The following is a 23,348-nucleotide window of genomic DNA, read 5'->3' as shown; positions in this document are numbered from 1 at the left end:
GAACCCTCCGTGAAGTCCTGCCTGAAATACTCCTTGATGTAAAGACACCCCCTTAGTTGATTTTAGCTCCCTGAAGCCAACCCTGTAAGCCGTGTCGTCAGTCGCCCCTCCCTCCGTCAGAGCAATGGCAGACAATCGTTCCGCGCCTTTTTTCTGTGCAGACGCCATACCAAGGCAAGCATGGAGGCCGCTCAGCTCACTTTGGCAATTAGGAGCACATTAAACACCACACGCATTATCCAGCAGTATATGCAGCACCGGAACCTGGCAAAGCGATACCAGGCGAGGAGGCGACGTCAGCGCGGTCATGTGAGTGATCAGGACATGGACACAGATTCCTCTGAAAGCATGGGCCCTGCCAATGCATGCATCATGGTGCTAATGGGGCAGGTTCATGCTGTGGAACGCCGATTCTGGGCTCGGGAAACAAGCACAGACTGGTGAGACCGCATAGTGTTGCAGGTCTGGGACGATTCCCAGTGGCTGCGAAACTTTCGCATGCGTAAGGGCACTTTCATGGAACTTTGTGACTTGCTTTCCCCTGCCCTGAGGCGCATGAATACCAAGATGAGAGCAGCCCTCACAGTTGAGAAGCGAGTGACGATAGCCCTGTGGAAGCTTGCAACGCCAGACAGCTACCGGTCAGTTGGGAATCAATCTGGAGTGGGCAAATCTACTGTGGGGGCTGCTGTGATGCAAGTAGCCCACGCAATCAAAGATCTGATGATATCAAGGGTAGTGACCCTGGGAAATGTGCAGGTCATAGTGGATGGCTTTGCTGCAATGGGATTCCCTAACTATGGTGGGGCCATAGACGGAACCCATATCCCTATCTTGGCACCGGAGCACCAAGCCGCCTAGTACATAAACCGCAAGGGGTACTTTTCGATAGTGCTGCAAGCTCTGGTGGATCACAAGGGACGTTTCACCAACATCAAAGTGGGATGGCCGGGAAAGGTGCATGATGCTCGCATCTTCAGGAACTCTGGTCTGTTTCAAAAGCTGCAGGAAGGGACTTTATTCCCAGACCAGAAAATAACTGTTGGGGATGTTGAAATGCCTATATGTATCCTTGGGGACCCAGCCTACCCCTTAATGCCATGACTCATGAAGCCGTACACAGGCAGCCTGGACAGTAGTCAGGAGCTGTTCAACTACAGGCTGAGCAAGTGCAGAATGGTGGTAGAATGTGCATTTGGACGTTTAAAGGCGCGCTGGCGCAGTTTACTGACTCGCTTAGACCTCAGCGAAACCAATATTCCCACTGTTATTACTGCTTGCTGTGTGCTCCACAATATCTGTGAGAGTAAGGGGGAGACATTTATGGCGGGGTGGGAGGTTGAGGCAAATCGCCTGGCTGCTGGTTACGCGCAGCCAGACACGAGGGCGGTTAGAAGAGCACAGAAGGGCGCGGTACGCATCAGAGAAGCTTTGAAAACCAGTTTCATGACTGGCCAGGCTACGGTGTGAAAGTTCTGTTTGTTTCTCCTTGATGAAACCCCCCGCCCCTTGGTTCACTCTACTTCCCTGTAAGCTAACCACCCGCCCCTCCTCCCTTCAATCACCGCTTGCAGAGGCAATAAAGTCATTGTTGCTTCACATTCATGCATTCTTTATTCATTCATCACATAAATAGGGGGATGACTACCAAGGTAGCCCAGGAGGGGTGGTGGAGGAGGGAAGGAAAATGCCACACAGCACTTTAAGCACAGCACTTTCAAAGTTTACAACTTTAAAATTTATTGAATGACAGCCTTCTTTTTTTTGGGCAATCCTCTGTGGTGGAGTGGCTGGTTGGCCGGAGGCCCCCCCACCGTGTTCTTGGGCGTCTGGGTGTGGAGGCTATGGAACTTGGGGAGGAGGGCCGTTGGTTACAGAGGGGCTGCAGTGGCAGTCTGTGCTCCAGCTGCCTTTGCTGCAGCTCAACCATACACTGGAGCATACTGGTTTGGTCCTCCAGCAGCCTCAGCATTGAATCCTGCCTCCTCTCATCACGCTGCCGCCACATTTGAGCTTCAGCCCTCTCTTCAGCTTGCCATTTCCTCTCTTCAGCCCGCCACCTCTCCTCCCGGTCATTTTGTGCTTTCCTGCACTCTGACATTATTTGCCTCCACGCGTTCATCTGTGCTCTGTCAGTGTGGGAGGACAGCATGAGCTCGGAGAACATTTCATCGCGAGTGCGTTTTTTTTTCTTTCTAAGCTTCACTAGCCTCTAGGAAGGAGAAGATCCTGTGATCATTGAAACACATGCAGCTGGTGGAGAAAAAAAAAGGGACAGCGGTATTTAAAAAGACACATTTTATAAAACAGCGGCTACACTCTTTCAGGGTAAACCTTGCTGTTAACATTACATACATAGCACACGTGCTTTCGTTACAAGGTCGCATTTTGCCTCCCCCCACCGCGTGACTACCCCCTCAACCTTCCCCCCTCCCTGTGGCTAACAGCGGGGAACATTTCTGTTCAACCACAGGCAAACAGCCCAGCAGGAATGGGCTCCTCTGAGTGTCCCCTGAAGAAAAGCACTCTATTTCAACCAGGTGACCATGAATTATATCTCACTCTCCTGAGGATAACACAGAGAGATAAAGAACGGATGTTGTTTGAATGCCAGCAAACATACACTGCAATGCTTTGTTCTACAATGATTCCCGAGTACGTGTTACTGGCTGGAGTGGTAAAGTGTCCTACCATGAAGGACGCAGTAAGGCTGCCCTCCCCAGAAACCTTTTGCAAAGGCTTTAGGACTACATCTAGGAGACCCACAAATGCCAGGGCAAAGTAATCCTTTCACATGCTTGCTTTTAAACCATGTATAGTATTTTAAAAGGTACACTCACCAGAGGTCCCTTCTCCGCCTGCTGGGTCCAGGAGGCAGCCTTGGGTGGGTTTGGGGGGTACTGGCTCCAGGTCCAGGGTGAGAAACAGTTCCTGGCTGTCGGGAAAACCGGTTTCTCCGCTTGCTTGCTGTGAGCTATCTACAACCTCATCATCATCATCTTCGTCCCCAAAACCTGCTTCCGTATTGCCTCCATCTCCATTGAAGGAGTCAAACAACACGGCTGGGGTAGTGGTGGCTGAACCCCCAAAAATGGCATGCAGCTCATCATAGAAGCGGCATGTTTGGGGCTCTGACCCGGAGCGGCCGTTCGCCTCTCTGGTTTTCTGGTAGGCTTGCCTCAGCTCCTTCAGTTTCACGCGGCACTGCTTCGGGTCCCTGTTATGGCCTCTGTCCTTCATGCCCTGGGAGATTTTGACAAAGGTTTTGGCATTTCGAAAACTGGAACAGAGTTCTGATAGCACGGATTCCTCTCCCCAAACAGCGATCAGATCCCGTACCTCCCGTTCGGTCCATGCTGGAGCTCTTTTGCGATTCTGGGACTCCATCATGGTCACCTGTGCTGATGAGCTCTGCATGGTCACCTGCAGCTTGCCACGCTGGCCAAACAGGAAATGAGAGTCAAAAGTTCGCGGTTCTTTTCCTGTCTACCTGGCCAGTGCATCTGAGTTGAGAGTGCTGTCCAGAGCGGTCACAATGGAGCACTCTGGGATAGCTCCCGGAGGCCAATACCGTCGAATTGTGTCCACAGTACCCCAAATTCGAGCCGGCAACGTCGATTTAAGCGCTAATCCACTTGTCAGGGGTGGAGTAAGGAAATCGATTTTAAGAGCCCTTTAAGTCGAAATAAAGGGCTTCATTGTGTGGACGGGTGCAGGTTTACATCGATTTAACGCTGCTAAATTCGACCTAAAGTCCTAGTGTAGACCAGGGCTTAGACTCTGAGTCAAGAATGATTACTGGAAAAAACTTTCCTCTTTGTTTTTGTGAAGAACATTAATGATAGTGTATCAGACAATGGTCACTGGAAATACACATTGCACAGGTACCAATCATAGACACATTGTAAAGGCTTTTAAGCACCAAGGATAACATTCTTGTAAAGTTAATTATTGATATAAATGTCTCAGTGTCTTCTGCAAGATGAGTTCCCCTGCCCAAAATAGTTCATCCAATTAAAGAGATACTTACTAAATAGAAAGCTCTGTAGTTGAAGTACAACAACTTGTATATAGTTTGGAGGGCAGAATGTGTGTGCATTGTAACTAACTGTGGATCCACCTCTCTCACTTCTGGATAGTTTAAAGATGTTAGATTTATTTTACTCATGCATACCCAGGAAGTACATAAATGTCAGTCATCTCAGCAAGGGAAACCTAATAGCAACCAACCAAATAAATTCCCTAAATAGTAAAATGTAAGAGATTTCAGTTTGCAAGAACCAACTAGGACACTGAATAAAGAGTTTAAAGCTTTGAGGCATACTTTACCTTTCTTTAAACAGTAATCAGCTATTTTCAGGAAATCTCTACTTATACCACAGTCTGGCATGCTATGTAGGTTTACCTGGGTGAAGTTCTCAGTCCCTATGAAGAACTCCCATATTTTGTATGGGAGAACTATGTAGGAGAACCTTCCCAAAACCCAATACTCAAGGCATGGGCCACCAACACAGTTAGCCTGCAGCTGCTATCCCAGCCCATAGGTTTTAGAAGCAGCCATACCCCTCTATTCCAACCCCAATTTACAGTGTTTGAGGACAGTGGAAATGTACAGTTAATGAACCTACTAACTATTCTCTTATCTAACCCATAAACTCCCACCTCACTCTCCTACATTACTCACCCCCACAAACTGGACCACAAGAGAGCTTAGCTCTGTGGCATAAGGGTTGCTACAAATCCACTTATACAGACTCTCAATGGCCTGTCCCATCTGCACAGCAGAAATATCATGTTTCTACTGTATTTGGCTCTTCGCAGGCTGTGGAGCAAGAAGAGAGAAAAATGTCTCCCCCCTCACCTTTAAGGAAACAATCAGAAAATAAACTGCAGAATTAAATCCAATGAGAATTTGGTCATTTAGCACTATGCTTATGAGGATATCTTGCTGTTCATACAATTAGAACCAATTTTTTTGTATTGTTCTATCTTTTAAAAAAACAAGACAAATTGTTCAGAACATTGCTGTGCCATCTGAATATGGTGATTTTTGTCATGAGTGATGGATCATGACTTGTTTTAAGTTTGCCTTGCTATGTAATTATTACCAACATCCATATATTCTATGAAGAGTAATTCATTTCCCATTGATGTTGACATCCATCAGGTCTACAGATATAGCTTATTTTTCTGTAATGTTCATAGTAATATCAGGAAATTGAGTTCTAAATTATAAATGAGTTGGGCTCATTTGGAATATACCGAGTGGTTTTTAACATACTGGGCTTTTGGAAGTCAGTGTCTATCATAAACAGTAACACAAGGGCGAGGGTTTTGCTGAGCACTGCTAGACTGAACAAAAGGGCAAGAGCAAAAAGTGCAGAACTAAAACATTGCAGAACAGAGAAGCTAAAACAGGATGTCAGAACAAATTAAAGGCCCAAGAAATCAAGATGCTTAAGAAATGAATGAGGACATTGAAGCTGGCATGGTTGTTTTTGTACACTTCTACCATGATGCCTGCAGTAAATTGATAATGCCAAGATGAGTGGCCAGTAGGACTTACTGAGATTATTAATACTTCTGATTCCTTTATATTTTAAAAAATATTTTGCCTTGAAACCAGCTAATTATTCCATAGCCAGTATATGTAACCAAGTGTCAATCACTGTTACCTTTGCCCTCCCTTCCTCATCACCTCCAGCTGTCTCTTTTCATTTTGGCCCTGATCCTTCAGTGAGCTCCACGTGGTCACAAAGGTCTGCCTATGTGGAGCTGATGGCAGAAGCAGGCCCTGTAAGCTCTTTGAGGCAGAGACTATCTTCTAACATGTGTTCGTACATCACCCAACATATTGGGATTTCTGTGCGCTACTGTAATTCAAACAATAATATCAAAAATAAATGTTGCTTTCCCTGCACATAAGCTCCAAAAGGTTTCTATTGCATGTTTGTCCAAACTCTCTGGATATTTTCACATTACCCACGCTGTACTATGATTTGCTCTTTCCCCTACTCTGCTCCCCACGCTGTTATCTTTGGAGATGGTAAGGCATCTGGAAAGGCCCATTGCCCATTTGAGTAACATCTCCACTTCAGAAGACCTCTTAGACAGAGGATCAATACATAGAGGCAAAGAAACCAGTACTACTAACTCAGGGAAGATCTCTTTTTTCAAATCTTCACCACCAATCTCATTTTCTGTTTGTCTGCATTCTAGAAATAATTTTATGTAGCCAAGACAATACAGAATTCCCTCAATTATCATCACCAGATTTTTTTTTTAAAATACAAATGCTTTCGTCAGAATGTGGGCAAGCTTAACAAAAACAAAAAAAAGCCTTTGAAATATTCTTGTCAACATTTAACCTATGAGACACACTAAGTTAAAGTCCTTCTATATTCTTCTTAGCGCAGCAAACAGGAGCTATCTGTTTGAAGACAGCAATGGAATAAGGTGCAAAATTATTATCAGCATTATGGTGAGTAATGGACATGTTCCGACGCTAGAAAATAATAATGGAAAATGCCATCAATTACAAGAAAATGTATTAATGTACAGTCAACTCCAGGTAGGGGGAAAAGATAGAAAACACTATTTTAAATCTAATACCTAAGAAAGATCATAGAATTATAGAATCATAGAACTGGAAGGGACTTCAACAGGTCATCTAGTCCAGTCCCCCACACTCATGGCAGGACTAATTATCTAGACCATTCCTGACAGGTGTTTGTCTAACCTGCTCTTAAAAATCTCCAATGATGGAGATTCCACCACCTTTCTAAGCAATTTATTCCACTGCTTAACCACCCTGACAGTTAGGAAGATTTTCCTAATGTCCAACCTAAATCTCCCTTGCTGCAATTTAAGCCCATTGCTTCTTGTCCTATCCTCAGAGGTGAAGAAGAATTGTTTTTCTTCCTCCTCCATGTAACAACCTTTTACATACTGTGACAAAGCTCTGTCCTTGCCTCCGTGGGTCCCGCATTTCCTGGCAGATTTCACAAGCCTCAGAGGCTCACTGTGACCCTCCATGTAACCCTTCTCTCTCTAGAGACAAGGGTCACAGTCTACTGAGCCATTTTCATCATAAGCCAGCAAGGGAGGTGAGGAGAAGCTATCCTCCCTTGCACAGTCTCTGTTGTCTCCCAGTCTCAGTGATTAATCAGAGGGCAAAGGTGGGGGGGAGGGAGCCCAGGCCCACCCTCTACTCCAGGCTCCAGCCCAGGGACCCGAATAGTATCAGCTATGGTAGCTGACCTTTTAGAAACATGACATGTACAATTCCCTGCGCTACTTCCCCACAGCAGCCCTCACTTCCTCAAGCTCCACTTCACCCTTACCTCAGGACCTCCTTCCTTGTGCCTGATATGGTGGGTACTACTCAGTCTCTCCAACAGCACAACTTCCTCCCTCATCTCCTGACATGCACACCTACCTGACTAGCTGGGAGGCTTTTAACTAGTTTCAGCCAGCCCCTGATTGGCTTCAGGTGACCCAATCAACCTAGCATTCTCCCTGCCTTTTGGAAAGTTCTTAATTGGCCCCAGGTGTCTTAATTGACCTGGAGCAGCTGCCATTTCACTTATCCTGGAACCAGGGATTTGTTTAGCCTGGAGCTAATATATCTATCTCCCACTACTTTTCTATAGCCATCTGGCCTTGCCCCGTCACAATACTTGAAAACTATTATCATGTCCCCTCTCTGTCTTCTCTTTTCCAAACTAAACAAACCCAATTTTTTTCAATCTTCCCTCATAGGTCATGTTTTCTAGACCTTTAATCATTTTTGTTGCTCTTCTCTGGACTCCCTCCAATTTGTCCACATCCTTCCTGAAATGTGGCACCCAGACCTGGACACAATTCTCCAGTTGAGGCCTAATCAGAGCAGAGTAGAGCAGAAGAATTACTTCTCGTGTCTTGCTTACAACACTCCTGCTAATACATCCCAGAATGATGTTCACTTTTCTTGCAACAGCGTTACACTGTTGACTCATATTTAGCTTGTGGTCCACTACGACCCCCAGATCCCTTTCTGCAGTACTCCTTCCTAGGCAGTCATTTTGAGTGTGTGTAACTGATGAGGGAGGAACAAATGGAGTACTTTGCCTGCCCGCATGCCATGGCCCCACACCACTCCCAGAAGCGGCTGGTCGTTAGCAAGTCTCTGCACACCCCTGGGGAAAGGGGGACAGCATGTCTCCATCTGCTGCCCGCCCTCGCAAGCACTGCCCCCATAACTCCTTGCCAGTGGGAGCTGCAGGGATCGTGCTATTGTCATTAAAGCTAGCCAGATCAAAACTAGTTTAAATATGTTTACACATGCTGTGGTCACACCTCTGAATGCAGTGTAGACATACTGCGTGTCTACTCTTACATCTGGGGGACGGGGAGGACTTGAGGAGACACACTCATGCCAGCTCTGATCAAGTTACCATGCTAAAAACAGCACAGCTACAGTGGCACAACTAGCTAGCCATCCAAGTAAATGCCAATGGTCTCAGATGGGTAAATACTCAGGGTGGTTAACCCATCCTGCAGCCTGTGCTGCTGCAGCTATACTCTATTTTTAGCATGCTACCCCCAAATCAGAGCTCCTCAAGCTGGGAATCACACCGCCAGCTCCAGCTCCAAGCGTAGGTATACCCTTAAGAGTCTCTGATAGGGCTTGACAGTCTTTCATACAACTACAGAACTGAAAAAAACATATTTGGGATGGATGTGACAGCATCATATTGTAATATTATATTGCTACATGATGATGAGTAACATCATGCTACATGAAATAACGGCACAACTTTGTCATGGAGGACTTAGGCCTGCACTGGCAGTAGCACCAATTGCTGTTCAAAGAAAGAAAAGTCCAATGTTATTAAGACTTATAGGATGGCTGAATCCAACATTGAAGAAAATTACTTGAAAATAGTTTCGGCTTCATTGCTCAGAGCATACATTAAATGCACTATCTATGCTGAGCTTTGCTGCAGTTTTACAGTTAGCGAAATGCTGCTTTCAATCAGGCTAATGAAACTGGAAATCTTACAGAAGATGAAATTTCAGCATTTTCTTTGTTCAGTGGTTCTAATTTTCCGTCCAGGCCTCCTCAGGCTGTGATCTCATAAACTAAGCTGATTTGAGGGCCTGTTAAATAGTTGGATAGGAGATCTTTTAAGAAAACCTAGGTGTTGCAGGAGGTGGTGTTAATGATAGTACACTTTTCTTTGGGCTGGTACAGTACCAATTGCCCAGAATGGGGTAACAAAATACCTTGCCAGTGGAGGTGACCTCTTTTGAATGGGATGTTAAATCAAGATCCTAACTATCCTTGATTGTTCAAAAGCTTATGGTATTTTCCACAAGAGGAAGAACTATTAGCCTCAATTATTATTTATCTGTATTGCAGTAGAATTTATTAATCTCTCTCAAGTAGCAAGCCCTATTATACTAAGACACAGTAAAATGACATAAGCTGTTCTAAACAGTTCAGTCCTTAGTGTTCAATTTGCATTACACTTGGGGAATTAGAGGGTGGATTTTAGCTAGACAAAATTAAGTTTCAGATAAATAAGGTATTCTTCACTTTCGGTCCTAAACTATTGTTTTCACCAGTGGTTTCTGTTGTTTTTAAATCTTCTGAATCATTTCAGGATTTTATTTCAACCATGGGACCACCCTTGGAAGTTAATGGCTCAGCTCACAAATCTGTTCATACTCTTGATCTAGTGTGTAGACAGGAGGTTTAGCACTTAGAAACTTTGCCTTTGTCATGGATCAATCAGTGTCCTTGAGGTTGGGATGCACCTACCTTGTCAGGCTTTGGGATATGTTTTGATGGTCCACCCTTTAAGGGTCTTGAGACGAATGGTGTTATCAATCCATCTAATTATCACCTGGTATCTAATCTTCCATTTGTGACTAAGGTTATAGAGAAAGTTGTAGTGAGAACCTCAGAACTGCTAGATCTTTGTCAATCTGGATTAAGATCTAGGTACACCACAGAAACAGCACTGGTGGTGTGGACAGATGGTCTCCTGATGGATAAAGTTTGGGAATCCATGCTGATATTGCTATTTCAATCAGCTGACTCTGATGCAGTTGATCGTGTGGTTTTTGACTCATCTGAGAACAGTAGCAGGCATCAACAAGACTGTTTTTGAGTTGCTCCATTCCTTCCTTTATTAATGTTCCCAGGGGGTCCTTTTGAATAACTGCTAATCAGCCTAATAGCATTCACAAAAGAAGTTCCACCAGACTGTATTTTGTTCAGGTGTATATAAGGGCTTTGAAAGGATTAGCAGGAAAGTCTAGGTTCTGATGTTTAGCATGCTGCTGACTCCTAGCTCTATCTTTCTTTCATCCAACTGAGCTCAAAAACAAAAGAAGAACTAGAGCTCTAAGGGCTTAGTTCATTTTGCCAGGTCAACTCAAGCTGTAGGTCCCCTTGTGGAATTAGAAAGTCCACTTGGAATGAGGTCCAATGGCACCCATAATACCTACTCTGCCCAGGCACAGAGCTGGTCTGCTGGGAACGATGCTGATTCTACACCTCTCCCAAGCAGCTACTGTTGACAGATTCCTGTGAAGCCCAATCTGAATTCCCCATCCTTCCCACTTACATCATGCTATTTTAGAGGGTGCAAATTTGCTTCCATCAGTGAATTTGATTCTGAGAATAGGTCACCTCTCAGAGAAGGTATGAAGGCAGGAAGCTAGAGATTCCTTGCAGAACAGTTTAAAAACTTTCTAGCCGGGTTGTTAGATGGAGGTCTGATTATATTAGTATTGCCTAATTGACTCACGGGGGGAAAAGCCTACTAATGTTAGCAATAGAACTGCCCTGTTTGTAAACCTTTAATAGTCAAGAACCAATTCTTAACAGCTGCGGTAGGGATTAGGAGTTGGATGTTTTCCAAATTAGAAGGTGGTATATACAGTATCTGAATTAGTCCATCCCTCATGAAGCAGTGTAAAGAATTTTCCAGAGCTAAAATGCACCTGTGGGACTAAGATTTTAAATGTAACATACTGTATAAAGAAGGTGAACAGCAAATTAATGGCAGTGAAGCATTTTTTTTTTTAAAATAACTGAAACAGCCTTTTTACCTGAAAAGGCAGCTAGTCATGATTACAGTGGCTCTGGATTTGCACTCTGAAAAACAGGAATTGGAAACAGACAGCTGTGACAGGCTTCTTTCCCACTTCTTGACTGAAAACAGTTGATTCTGTTATTGTTCAACTGGTTTTATACCTTAGTTTTTAATCAAATCCTGACCACTTCAGGAGATGTTAAATCCAAAGTTTTGATTTAGCAGTTATAGATGACAATTTCAACCAACCCTATTTTCTGCAAGGTACTGGGAGACCCTCAGAGGGTTGAGGTCATTAGTGATCTTTTTGTCTTGGAAGAGGCACAAGATCCCATGTCAGTTTCTGGATGGTGATGAAAGTATGGATCTATATTGCAGCAGACATTTGAGCTAAATTATGCCTCTGAACAGCTGAGGAGTTACTGCAAACTCAGCTAATATACTATTGCTATCCTTTAGGAATTCTTGAATTGTAGGATTATCACCATTCCAATCTAGATGTAGGTCCAGCATGACTTGCATTGTTTGTGTGAAGTTCTTTCCATTCTTTTACTCTCTGAACAATTATACTACCATAAATAGCTGTTACATATATGCAGGTTAGGGGTACTAATGATACCACATTGTTATTCTCTGATACTAGCCTTCTCTTTTATTAGTTATACAAATAATAATATGCTAATCTGATAGAGATTTGAATTTCAGTAACTGATACTTCAAAGGTTGCCCTTAGAATTTTCTTCTTCTTCTACCCCTCCCACCAATATTTGTACAAATAACTGCCTTTGTATCATTAATTTTTGAAGCTGGTGTGGTTTATGGTCATGATCACACATAGGGACTTACCTTCCACTCTGCCTGTCAGCTCCATTCTTGTGACCAGATAGGGTACTAATTACCAAGGAAACCAGCACCTAAATTAAGTAGTGAGGTAGATATTGAAATATCACCCTACTCTTGGATGCACGCATCTACAAGATGTTACATCTAATTTTAGGCCTAGCAGTCTTGATATCTTTTTGTTATTTTTGGATAACATTTTACTGATGTTTTAATATAGTTACAGAAATAAACTACTACAGGCCACGTCAAAAATTCAGTAACTATCATGTATCAGAAATTAAGGTGATGAGGACTGACATGTTTGTTTTCCCCTACCTAGCAGAGTGAAAGGAAGAGAAATCTATCAGAGAATAATGATGTCTCATTAGTGCCATTAATCAGGGCTTCTGTAACAGCATTTATGCTAGTATAATTATTAAGGGAGGAAAAGAACCAGACAGGCTGCAATGGAGTTACACCAGGAATGAATTTGACCCCTTATCTTTTTCTATTAGGGAATTAAAACACCAGCATTTTGATTATTCATTCCCAAAGTTTCACCCATTATATTATCAACATTCTTAACTGAAAGGAATCATACTTTGTCTCCTTGACAGCACAAAACAAATTTACTAAAAAAATTCTATAGAGAGAGAGATTACATAAATAAACAAGATACTGAACTCAGTCCAGTACTGAACTTTTTTGGAAGTGCAAGTGTATAGAACAGGGATCGGCAACCTTTGGCACACATCAGGGAAATCCACGTCCGTAGGTTCAGCTGATCGCAGCTTCCACTGGCCGTGGTTTGCCGTTCTAGGCCAATGTGGGTTGCGAGAAGTGGCAACCAGCACATCCCTCGGCCTGCGCCGCTTCCTGTAGCCCCTATTGGCCTGGAACGGCGAACCGCAGCCAGTGGGAGCTGTGATTGGCTGAACCTGCGGACGCTGCAGGTAAACAAACCGTCCCGGCCCACCAGCGGATTTCCCTAACGGGCCGCATGCCAAAGGTTGCTGATCCCTGATACAGAAGGAGAGCAGTAAAGAAGAAGAAAGCACGCCAGTTGTAAAACCCAGGAGTATGTTGATTTAACCTTAACTTTTCAAATATTTATAAAATCATAACGTGCGGGTAGAGTTTTAAAATGAGGAAAGCATGTTTCTCAATTATCCTGGGATGTTAGGAGTTTCAGCTATTCAAAAGGCAAGGCGTTAAGATTTTGATATGTTATTGGCTGTCAGACAATATCAATTTTATTTTCAACTGGAAAATGTAATGTAAGATTTATGCCCTGACTTGTAAAGACTTACGTGTACTTAATTTTACATGTTGTGAAGAGTCATTTTTAACTCAAATGGCACTTCTCACAGGTCCTGATTAAAAAAAAAAACAAAAAAACACAACACTTAAGCACACGCTTAAGGCCATCTTTATTCAACAATGTACTTAAGCAAACTCAGCTAATATACTAGTGCTCTCCTTTAGGAATTCTTGAATTGTAGGATCATTATTCCAATCTAAGTCCTATTGATTGGAGTGCAAGCTCTTCAAGGTAGGGACTGTCTTTTTGTTATATGTTTGTACATGCCTAGCATTATGAGATCTTAGTCCATGACTGGAGCTCCTGCATGCTACCGTAATATAAATAAATATGTCCCATTTGCTTCAATATTATGTGCTTTGCTAAATAGGAATGGGGTTGCTCACATGCTTAAGTGCTTTGCTGAATTGGGGCTAGAGCACATAAAGGAAAGCACGTGTGTAAGTATTTCCTATTGCCCCACCTCACTGAACAAACAAGGATCTACAATAATTTTCACTTTTAAAAGAAAGTTACAGTCAGTACAAACCTAGGATGCCTGTAGACTTACTACACTCCTTGAACCAAAGCTATTAGGCTTAGAGAGCATAATTACGTTGGGTATGTTAGCAGAGCTGGTAAGCTTTGTTAGACTGATCAAAAACTTTTTAAATAAAATAGATTCTGATGGAATTCTGTCATTAAAATTTTCATAGTAACTGCAACATATTGCACCTTATCTGATAAAAAGATCTATTTACTAGGTGCTTTCTAGTACTAATGAATAAAACAATTGTGTAATGCCTGGACAAAGGCATTTTTATATCACTTTTCAAACAAATTAAGACCTTCATACACAGGGGATTGGTCCTGCTTTGAGCAGGGGATTGGACTAGATGATCTCCTGAGGTCCCTTCCAATCCTGATATTCTATGATTCTATGAAAACACTCCCTCCCCTGCAATTTCCAACCACTCAAAAACCACACTGTCCAATTAACCTCAAACTTTGTCTGAGCATTTTACTTACACTAGACATGACAACAAATTTTAGGGAGAAAAACTTTTTTTTGTGAAAATCAAAGACAGGTTCAATATTGAGCTTCTAATGGAAAGTGACTTACAACCTTAACTGTAGAACCACTACTGTGACTTCACGATATTCTTAAAACACACTGCAAGTGCTTTTTTTTTATTATTGATATTTATCAGGCTTTTTCTGCCAATAAACATCAAAAAGTATGGCAGATTTTGCTAGATTATGCTAAATATCTGTAGGTAAAATATAGTGCCCTTTTCTATATTTAAATTGGACCTTTATTCAAAAGCCTGCCTTCCTCAGAACTTCTAAACTCAAACTAACATTGAGAGAGATGAACTATTAAAACTTAATCCCAAAAATATACAAAGAGGATTATCCAACCACTCCCCCCAGGGTTTTGATTAAAAAATCTGATAACAAGACTATTCTGACTTAAGTAATTAGTTTATAAATAAATATCTGACATTCTATGAATATCAGCATGTCAGAGAGCATGTTAAATATCACACACCAAATTAATGACTCACACAAGAAAATAATGCCTATATGGGGGTCATACAGTCATATACATTCTCTGCTACTCCTTCCCTTTCAGAAAGTAAATATTTTAGTGACAGGTTCATGTTCAAAATTTACCCTCAATCAGTTAAGGGACAGAACTCTGACAGTACTTTCAACCTGGAAATATAAATGACACACACTTTACACTGTTTTTTTCATTTATTTAGTAATACATATAATCCTAGCAGCTCATACCTATAGCAGATGGCTGTGATGGGATTCCCAGGGTACAACCTGGAACTGTGGGACTGCTGTTTCCCCTTAATTCTCCAGCCTGGGCTGTCTCTCTCAATGTTTTGCCAGTGACAAGCAGCAAACTCCTGCAGGCATTGCTGTCAGCCCCCAGCACACAGAGGCACACCCAGCTAAATTGCATGAATGTTTTCCAAGCCACTCAAGAACTATGCACAGGGAAACACCAGCAAATCTTCCAGCCCCCCACCCCCACCCAGCCTTGCACCCCAGAAATATACCATCTTACACTGCTCAAGACCCTCTCTTAAACAGCACAAGTTTTATTAACTACAGGAAGATTTTAAGTGATAAGTGGTAGGCATAAAGGTCAGAGGTAGTTACTTTAAGAAAATAAAAAATAAACATGCATTCTAAATCCTAAACTTTTAGACTAAGCAGGATTTGAATCATACGGCTTTTCTCACCCCACTGGATATTGCAGGTAGGTGATAGATCTTAATACTCAGGCTAAATCTCCTCAGTTTGAAGTCCTTGTCGTCCCAGCATTCTTGTTGCCTTCAGCGTAGGTGGGAGAGGAGAGAGGTGGACTCATGATACCACTGTCCCTTATTTTATACTCTCAATTTATGAGCCAGAAAAGATACTGGCCCACGCATGCCCTGGTGGGCCTTGCTGAGTCACAGGAGTTGAGCAATCCCCATTGTGCAGTGCCTGCACAACTGTCTCTTACAGAATTGTAAATCTCTTCTTTACAATTCCCCTGCTGGTCAATGGCTTGTGATGGTCGCTTAACACTTGTTTGGGTGTGGGTCACCACCTTTGTTGTCACTGGAGAGCTAGCAGTGGGTGTCTCCCAAACTGAGAACATATTTCAATAACTTCATACACAATAATGATATGCATATTTTGGAGAGAAATGAGTTTCAGGAGATCATGAGCTTTCATATAGTATCTTACATGGCATGCTTTGTATGAAGTATCACAGCCATATACAAATGATGAATATGGCAGTTACAGGATACTACTTTGAAGAATACAGCATGCTCTACCCAAAAATTAGAGTACTTACTCTCTGAGCACTGCATGATTTTAAGAATTTAGAAATAAACTGATTTATGAATTAAAATTAGCCTAAGAAATTTAGCTCCCTGGGTCAGTTTTTTAGTTTTGTCCTGGATAGTTTCAGTATTGGACACGGACTCTTGCAATTTTCCAAATAGCTAAAGATTGCTGAAATCTGATACATAGGCAACATCTGGAGAAAAATAGGAAGAATAATGTTGTTCTTTACAGAAGTCCACAAAAAATTGCCCAGTTTCAGATGGCAGACATCTCAAAGGAATGAGCCAATAAAGCTGCCCTTAGCAAAGATGGCCACTGCTTCCATTCATTACCTCACAGTGCTCCTCTCCATCATCTACTCTGAAAACAATGTGGCTTCACTCCTATTGAGAACAGTGGGAGGTGGCAGCTGTTGGAAAGCTAGCCCATCTTTGTAAGTTTCTCTTGGAAGATTTTCCCTACCAGCCTCTGACAGATAAACTTTCAGCTCTGAAGAATAGCAACAAAAATGGACCATTTTTCCAAAACATTTCTTTTTAAAAAAATTAGAGAGGGCAAGATGGGAAAATTCACAGAAAAGGATTGTGCAGGAGATTCTATATCCACTCAGAAGGGCAAGGAAAACAGGTGTGCGTGATGTAGGGAAAGGAGGGAGGGAAGAACTGATGTGTGTTTGCACATAGGAGAACATGGAAGGCAAGCAGCAGGTAAAACTGAGTGATATGTACTCTCATCCTTAACTTCATCTTCACATAAGTATTTTGTAATTTAAATAAAACAAATTCCCAGACAAAAAAAACTAACTTTATAGAGTTTTTTGGAGACACTCCTTGTGTAAGCATACGAGAGGAGTTATGAGAAGGGACTGTGGGAGTAAGAAGGGAGGGGCAATAAGAGAGAGAGCGGAAAGAATCATGATCACAAAGGAAAGGCACATTGAACAAGGATCATAGAACCACAGGGTTAGAAGGGACCACAAGAGTCATCTAGTCTAACCCCCTGCCGAGATGCAGGATTTGTTGTGTCTAAACCAGCCAAGGCAGAGGGTGACCCAGCCTCTTTTTGAAAGCCTCCAGTGAAAAAGCACAACCTCCTGAGGCAGTCTGTTCCATTATCCTACTGTTCTTACAGTTAGGAAGTTTTTCCCTGAGATTTAATCTAAATCTGCTATGCTGTAGTTTGAACCCATTGTCTCTTGTTTTGCCCTGTGGCAAAAGGCAACAATTTTTCTCCATCTTTTTAACGGCAGCTTTTCAAGTATCTAAAGGCCATTATCATATCCCCCTTTAATTGCCTCTTTTCCAAACTAAAGATACTCAGTTCCTTCAGCCTTTGCTCATATGACTTGCATTCCATCCCTTTGATCATCTTTGTCATTCATCTCTGGATCCTTTCCAGTCGTTTTGCATCCTTCTATACATTGGTGACCAAAATTGGATACAGTACTCCAGCTGAGGCCTAACCAGCGCCACATGGAGCCGTACTATCACCTCCATAACTTGCATGCTATGGCTCTGTTAATGCAACCTAAAATTACATTTGCCTTTTTTACAACAGCATCACACTGCTGACTCATGCTGAGGCTGTGATCTACCACGACTCCCAGATACTTCTCAGCAATGCTACTGCCAAACCAGTTTCTCCCCATTCTGTATTTGTTCATTTGGTTTTTCTTCCCTAAGTGTAGAACCTTAAATTTGTCTCTTTAATTTCATTTTGTTGTTTATAGCCCTGTTCTCCAATTTATTAAGATCCTGCTGAATTTTAGTTCTATCCTCCAAAGTATTGGCAACCCCCCTGCTTTCTGTCATCTGCAAACATAATCAGTATGCTCTCTATTCCTACATCCAGATCATTAATGAAGATATGAAACCACACCGGACACAGAACAGATCCCTGTGGAACCCCACTTGAGACCTCCCTCCAATCTGACATCATTCCATCAATAGGTACTTTTTGGTTTCGGTTGTTTAACCAATTATGTATCCACTTAATGAGAGTTCTGTTAAGTCCACATTTCTCTAGCTTACTTATCAGAATGTCCATGTGAGACTGTGTCAAAAGTCAAAATACCTGAAGTCCAGGTCTATTATGTCCACTGTATTACCTCTATCCACCAAATCAGTTACCCATCAACTAAGGGAATCAAGCTGGTTTGGCATGATTTGTTCTTGGTAAATCCATGCTGGCTGCTAGGTAGTCACAAATTGAATGTTTTATACATACCTCTAGAACAGTAGCTCTCAACCTTTCCAGACTACTGTACCCCTTTCAGGAGTCTGATTTGTCTTCCATTTCCCAAGCCTCACCTCACTTAAGAACTACTTGCTTACAAAATCAGACTTAAAAATACAAAAGTATCACAGCACACTATTACTGAAATATTGCTGACTTTTTTATTTTTACCATCCAATTATTTTTATAATTGTAATAGAAATATTGTATTGACATTTCAGTGTTCAGTATACAGAGCAGTATAAACAAGTAATTGTCTGTATGAAATTTGTTTGTATTGACTTTGCTAGTGTTTATGTAACCTATTGTCAAACTAGGCAAATATCTAGGTGAGTTGATGTAGCCTCTGGAAGGCCTATGCCTACCCTCAGGGGTACATACCTCTGGTTGAGAACCACTACCCTAGCAGCTTCCCAGGTACTGAAGATTTCTTCAGCTAATTCCTTCAGTACCGTTGAGTGAATAGCATCTGGCCCTGCTGATTTGAATTCGTTCAAATTGGTCAGAAGATCTCTGATGTGTTCTTTACTTATCCCGATCTGCATTCCTTCCCCTTTGTCGTCTGTGGGGACTTCACAAGTAATCCAGTCACACGTTTTTTGTGCGAAGCCTGAAGCAAAGTAGTCATGGAACAGCTCTGCCTTCCTATCATCTTGTTACCAGTTCACCTTCTCCATTGAGTAACTGACCCAGTTAAGTTGGACTGCTGAGGGAAGCAGGATGAAGGATGGGAGAGAATTCCATAATCCACTCCTCTCAGCTGCCACTTCACAAAGGCAAGAAATGCTCATATGGGAAGGTGAAAGTGTGGAAACCCCATCCTCCTCCACTCCAGATACTATGTGAACTACATTCCTTTGCTCATACTCCTGACTACTGATATCACCTAGGATTCCCCAAATTAAGCCAACTGGAGGAACAAGTGTGCTCAGAGTCTCTGAAAAAATCAGGCCCTAAAAGTTTCTAAGGTTTGGCAGGCAAAATCTGAGAGAACTACAATTACAGGCTGCTTGTGAAAATTTGTCCCTTAACCACCTTCAGTCTCAGTTTATACATCTATAAATTAAGAGAGAAAATTTACCCAGCTCAGAGGGCATAGCTCATGAATGTTTGTAGAGCTGTTGGGTTTTGTTTGTTTGGTTTTTGGAAGATATGAAGTACTATATTACTTCTACTAGAAGATACCAATAAAATACTATGGAAGTGCTGGAATTAAGGGCAACAGATTTGGGTATTACCATATCTTGACTTGAAACCATTGTCTCATTTTTAGATGAGGATAATACTATAAAGATGGCTATTTGTGAAAATAAATCTCAGATAAACAATCTCAGACTGGTGGGAGAGCTGTAAAAAATTGAAGTGGGTCTGCCTGATTGTTTTTAATGCTAAATGGCTTCAGGCCATCATGGGGCTGATTTCTCTGTCTGCCTTCTTAGAAGGCTCTCTGTTAAGTTTGATTTGTCTAAATCCATTGCTCTGACAGTCCTTGTTTATTTATGAATCTCTTGTAGAGAGAAATAAAATACAGTTAGATGCCCAGGTGATGAAACCCTATATCATTAAATTATTTAACCTTCCCCAAGAATTTGGCAGGGCTGTAATTAACAGTGGCAGGTGAAGGCACACACCCAGTTGGATTTTAGGGTATTGTTTATTAGGTGGCCATCTTGGTCTGGATAAGAACAAGGTGAGCTCCATGTTGTGACAGTTTCTTCTTCCCTTATTTTGGGCAAAAGGTGGGAAAGTGAAAAGAGCAGGAAACAGTTGTTGCTAAGTAACCGGTTTCTATATAAACAAACGAAGGGAGGGGCCAGGGGCTCTTGAGCGCTGGAATCTCTGGGGCTGAGGCGTCTAAAGCTCTCTCTCTCTGTGGTGTGGTACACCTTCCACATTAGTTACTGGCCTGTAGTAGCCGCTCACTGACCGAAGTTGTAATCTTGGTGTTTGTTAGTTATTTTCCTTTGGGAAGCAGACGTGCACTCTTGGACTAGATCCGGTTAGTTAGATCTGACACTCACCCATAGATGACGCAAAGAGGGATAGGGTGGGTCTGAGATAGGGTTACTTACCTGTCTTCGACACCTGTGATCCATCATTGGTGTTCATCACTGATCTCACCAGTCAGGATTCTGTAGCCTTGCCACCAGCAGTACCTGGAGGTAGAAAAACATCTTTGCTTTATTAAGAGAGAGAGCGCGCACAAGAGAGAGAGCTTATATTCCAAATCTCCAGTGTCCTTAATCCATCCTCCTCCCCTTCCTCCTCCTTTAGTAAATAAAGTGGTGTTGTGAGTTCATATCCGTGTGGTGGTTTTTCATTCCAGCTCTGATAGATTGTCTTAAGCGGGGACCCAGCAGGAGGTATACTGTAAGGCTCCCTGAAGTCTTCTGGTCAGATAGGCTCCCTAAAAATCCTTAAACCACCACGCTGTTTAAGCACAGAGTAGCTTTTCAGGCCACCCTAAAAGCCAGTTTTGAGATCTTGGCCTGTAGATTATTCTTTATTTTGGGAAACTTTGGGCAGAGAGTGTGGAGGCTAAGAAAGACAATACATTTAATGACTACTTTAAAAAAAACAAAAACAAAAGATGAGGACAGGAGGAAATATAACTTTACCTTATTTTGCTATACATATTTGTTCTATTGTTTTGGTGCTTGTTTAATTAAACTGATTTTTTTTGTTTCAGAGATTAGCAGTAATCATTTTTCTACTGCATGTAGTCTTAGAAGATACTGCAAATCATTATCCCATAACTTTCCCACTGAGAAGAGATGGATAATAGCATCTATGGACAAGTAGATGTGCTGAAATGTACTCTAGAGCCACTAGTAATGATTGCTGTTGCATCTTTGAGCAGGAACAAGAGTTTAATAAAAGCCAGAAGCAGAATGAAATAGGATGTTAGAGTCCTGCATCTTTTGTATACTCTTTATATTTGACCTTTCACATAAAAACAAAATTAAAAGAACATGAACAGCTTGTCTAAATGACAACTCCCTTAGTACATGAGAAGTGACTATAAGCAATTCCATGGTATCCATCCGATGGAGGAAGAACTGTTTAGGGTAGTTGTGACGGGATCCCCAGGATACAACCTGGAACTGCAGGACCGCTGTGCCCCCTCAACTCTCACAAACCTATGACAAGTAGTAACTCTCGTTGATGGCTGAGAGATCGCAGTACATAAAGATGTGGAGCCATACACGCAGCAAAATTGCATGAATATTCCCTGAGCCACTCATTAATCATACAGAGAGAGGCACCAGCAAATCATCCCAGCTCCTAGCCTTGCACCCTAGATATACACCATCTTATACTGCTCAAGATTCCCTTGGACAGTGCAAGCTAATAAATAAGTTTGCCACTTCTTTGAAGGACAGTGGACATGCACCAGCCTTTGTAATCTGAGCTGAGATTCCCCAAGCACTTCAACGAAAGACACACTGCTTTAAGTAAAATATAAAACAGATGTATTAACTACAGAGAGACAGAGTTTAGGTGACTACAAGTAGCAGGCATAGAGATCAAAGCTGGTTACCTAAGACATAAAAATAGAAACAGTCTAAATTTTAACTTTAATGGGCTAAGCAAGATTTGAATCAAGCAGTCTCTCACCCTGAGATGTTACAGGCAGCTCAGTTCCTCAATACTCAGACTGGAATCCCTCCCAGCCCGGGACCAATCTCTTTAGTTCAAAGTCTTCCAGGCATTCAGATGGGGGAGGAGAGAGGCCAAGTGATGATGTCATTGTCCTCTTTTATACTTTCTTCCAGCTGCTAGAAAGATCCTTGCTGTGATGTGGGGTCAGGTAGTCTTCATTGCATACGTACTCTCTCAGAGAGTGGATTCTTGTTGATGGACCATTAATGTCTATGTGGTCAGTGATAGCTGCTCCTTCATCCCTACTGAAGGGACAGTTGTGAGCATCTCTCAATCTCACAACTTACTTCAGTAACATATATAGCAATACTTCATAATTTTGCATACAATGATAGTACATACAATCCAACAGGATATTAGCGTTCAACAAATCAAGACTTCAGTAATACTTCACAAGCCATACTTTGTACAAAACACATAATCATAGGACAGTGGTGAATATGGAGGTTCCAGGGTGCTACTTTGAGGTACAGAGTGTCACAGTAGTACAAGGGTATGTAGGGATAGGACTAATAAGATGAAATTAAAGATGTCAACTTAAAAAAAATCAGGTTTTGTTTACCTATTGTTGCTACAAGTTAACTTTAAAATGGCCATAACAGAAAGATTAGACGGGGGGAATCTCCATTCTCTTCTCCCTCTCCCCCATTTATATACTCAAGGCATTTGATGGTGCTTTTTCAAATGTCATTTTCACTGTTTTCCCCATGATAGTCAGTTCCCCCCTCTCCCCATTCCCAGAGTTGGCACTCGGCATAAACAGACTGAGCAATTGCTTAGGGCCCCAAGCAGTTCAAGGGGGGCCCTATTCACTTTTTGTTATAAGAACTTGCCTGTTTTAGTATTGGGAGGCAAAAATATACCTGGTTAGGGCCTCCAATGGGCTAGCCCTCGTACTGCCTGTTCCTTGTGTGGGTCTTTAACAGGGGAGAGCAAAATATTTTTTTTAAATGTAGGGAAATGTGATTGTAAAACCACAAAAATTGACCAGGGGACTTGGAGAGATATAGCATTTGCAAATATATTTAACCCATGTTTTTTTTAAACAGACTAGGTTTCAAGTTGGTGGTATCCTTTTTATTTAAAAAAAAGAGTAAATTTATGCTGAATATCAGGGAAATCACCACAAAGATCATTTTTACTGCACTGTTCAATAGTTTCCTGAGGAAGTGGTCAAATTCCCATTACTTGAGGAGGAGATGTTTAAAACTAGATTAGCTAAAGGACTGTAAAATATATTGTAGGGATCTATTCTGCAGTGGCAGGAAGATGGACGAGATGACCTACCAGGTCTTTTCCATCTCGAAATTCTATGAGTCATGAAGTACACAATGGAGACCAATGACTTTTTTATAATAAAACAAGCATTCCTTGATAGCAGC

The 23,348-nt window shown here is 42.0% G+C and overlaps 1 long non-coding RNA gene across 1 annotated transcript in view; it reads right to left on the bottom strand.

Moving 5' to 3' along the window:
- Positions 1-20,418, bottom strand: part of LOC125631659 (uncharacterized) — a 42,634-nt gene extending 22,216 nt beyond the window's left edge. Inside the window, exons 1-3 of the long non-coding RNA XR_007355004.1 lie at positions 20,376-20,418; positions 13,220-13,282; positions 11,104-11,149 (exon numbers count right to left, since the gene is read on the bottom strand). This is a non-coding gene — a long non-coding RNA (uncharacterized LOC125631659). The remainder of the gene's footprint in view (positions 1-11,103; positions 11,150-13,219; positions 13,283-20,375) is intronic.
- Positions 20,419-23,348: the final 2,930 nt, after the last annotated feature.

The sequence above is a fragment of the Caretta caretta genome, chromosome 2, assembly GCF_965140235.1.
Source record: "Caretta caretta isolate rCarCar2 chromosome 2, rCarCar1.hap1, whole genome shotgun sequence".
In the NCBI taxonomy this organism is placed as follows: domain Eukaryota; kingdom Metazoa; phylum Chordata; order Testudines; family Cheloniidae; genus Caretta; species Caretta caretta.
Note: the sequence above shows the minus strand (reverse complement) of the source record. Positions and strands in the feature narration are given on the sequence as shown.